Raw genomic sequence first — 2,657 nt, 5'->3', positions numbered from 1 at the left:
AACTTTCTCTGTTTAGATCATTTTTCTTGCAATGCCTCTATTGTCTCTGAGATTAGGAGAATGTCATCTGCGAATCATAAATGGTTTACATTTTCTCCATCTATGTTTACTGGTTTGTTCGCCAAGTCTAGCTTCCTGAAAATACCATCTAGACATGCTGTAAATAATGTTGGTGAATCTGTAGTTCTCTTCTCAGTCTTAACTTTTTCCGAGTCTTTAAGTTTTTTAACTGTAGCAGTCCTTCTTAACATGTTTTCGAGGAATTTTACAATGTTTTCATTTATTCCTTATTCCCGAAATTGAATTTAAAATTGCTGTGTGCTGCACTGAGTCGAAAGACTCCTCAATCAACGCCTTTTCTTAATCAACAAAACTTATGCACAGTGGTTTATTGTATTCTGTAGTTATCTCAGTTGTCTCGTTCGTTGTGTGTAGATGATCAGTAGTCGAATACCCACTAAGGAATCCTGCATGTTTGCGAGGTTGGTTTTCTTCCAAATTTGTTTTATCCTGTTCGTAAGGACTTTAGTGAAGAGTTTATGTATCACTGGTAATAAGCTAATAGGTCGATAGTTACTAAGATTTTTTCAGTCGTCTTTTTGTAAAGCAAAAAAAAAAAAAAAAAAGTATTACACCCATGTTTTTACAATTTACTTCTTTATGCGCTGTGTAAATGAGTGGGCGAGCTTTTGTACTTCTACTACTGCATCCAACAGTAAACCTGATAGTATTTCATTTTCTCCTGGGGCCTTCCTTCATTTCATACTTTTAAGAGAAATGTTTACTTCGTTTGGTGTTACTTCAGATATTTCATTTGTGTCAACTGAAAAGTTAACTCCTGATACTATTGTTATAGATGCATGCTGTTCTTTGTTGAATTTTGCAGCTCTCTTCACCATCATATATATGCATTTAATGACTTCACCGTTTTTGTTCTTCAGTGATATAATTTATTGTTTTCCTACTTTCATTGTCCTTCGGACCTGTTTCAGACTCTATTTTTTCCTTTTTTGATAGTTTCTTTGACTTGATCCATGTTTCTCTTTCTTTTTTTTCCCTCCCTGTCTCCTCGTGATAAGTTTATTTAATAATAACTTGCATAAATGATTTTGGTGGTAAATTTTATCATAATCAATTCTTGCTGGTGAGTAGAGCGAGCCCTGATTGGATTGCGGGTGAGTAGGTGAGAGGTGGGTGTCGGCGCTGGTCTAAGCGCTCGTTTTCTTTGATTGTACGTCAGACTCTACAGGTACCTTTGTGTTGTGTGTAATCGCTCTTGTGACTCTAGTTTTTCTATAAATGTTGGTTGTAGTATCAGAAGATGAAAGTTCTTCTATGAATTCGCTGTCGTAGTTAATTCCACTGAAATGGGGCATTAGTATAATACAGTATTTTGTGTCCTCATTGCATTTAGTCCAAGCAGCATATTTCTTCTAATTGATAGTTTTTCTACTACGTAAAAGGTGGTAGTAAATGACTTTGTGGTCTCTGTGGATTTCATGTTTAACTCAGTCATATCAATAACTAGTCTTTCTTTATCATCCACTGTGTATAAATTTAAGTCTGAATTTTCCAAAAAACGTCACTTTTCTTCTATTTATAAAAAAAAAATTCTAACTCATCTTGCATTATTAAATTTACTGGTGAGTCTGAATCCAAAAATAATGAAATCTCTTCCTCCTCACATACAGCAGAGACCAAAATGCTTTCATTTCCAAAAATACTTCCTATGGTGACTAGGCTATTTGTTTATTAAAGTGTTTTATGTGTCGTCTTTTGTGCTGGTACGACCTTCCCCCGACCTATAGATGGATACCAGTTTTTCTACTGTTTTACAGTCTGAGGTCCAGTGCCTGGAAGATTTATGGTGCCTGCAATATGATCCAAACCCTTTTGCCCGTCCTGTTTGTTCTTAATGTAACACTCAGATTCTGTGTGACCAGGATTTGCGCAATAGTAACAGAGCGTGTTACTTGAGTTCAAGCTACGAGGTGATCTTTCCATTTGTTTGTCTTTGTGCCGACCAATGTCTACTGGGACTTCGGCCAGATTTTTTGTACCATGTTACCTGATGTGCGGAACGAGTCCATGAGCTAACTTGACTGTGTGTTTGTTTGTGAACTGAAAGAGCATGTCTCTGGCCCTTGCCAGGACTTGACTTAATTATCCCTGCTACAATTTCTGGCACTTTGATCCCTGTCCTGTTGGCCTGTGATGTGTCAATCACTCCAGCTTTCCTGCAGTTTAATACCACCTCATAAATGAACTCAAGTAATCACATCCCTGGATTATATGGGATGGTTTTGGCTATTTTTTGAACACCCCTGTCAGGAAATTTGCATAAGGCTGATATGTAGCCAATGATGTCAACTTGGCATTTACTGATGCTATATTACCATTATCCTGTGACCCAGTTTGAGTTTTATAGGCTAGCTAACAAGGTTTTCTTAATAGTGGAAATATCTGCTGTTATTTTCCCTAGATCCGAGCCTGAGTGTGTTTGCCTTAGTAGGTCTACAATTTTGTGTAGTTCTGAGGTGTTATACCACCGAGAAAATTCCTGCTTGCAGAGAATTTCCTGAGAAATTCTGTCATAAATTGCTCAAATGTTGAAGCTCTCAACAGCTTGTCTGACTTGAGCAAATTGCCAGGTGGGC

This window comes from Coenobita brevimanus, chromosome 62 (assembly GCF_032717465.1).
Source record: "Coenobita brevimanus isolate Jiangsu-jjx chromosome 62, ASM3271746v2, whole genome shotgun sequence".
NCBI lineage: Eukaryota > Metazoa > Arthropoda > Malacostraca > Decapoda > Coenobitidae > Coenobita > Coenobita brevimanus.
This window is presented reverse-complemented; position numbering follows the sequence as displayed.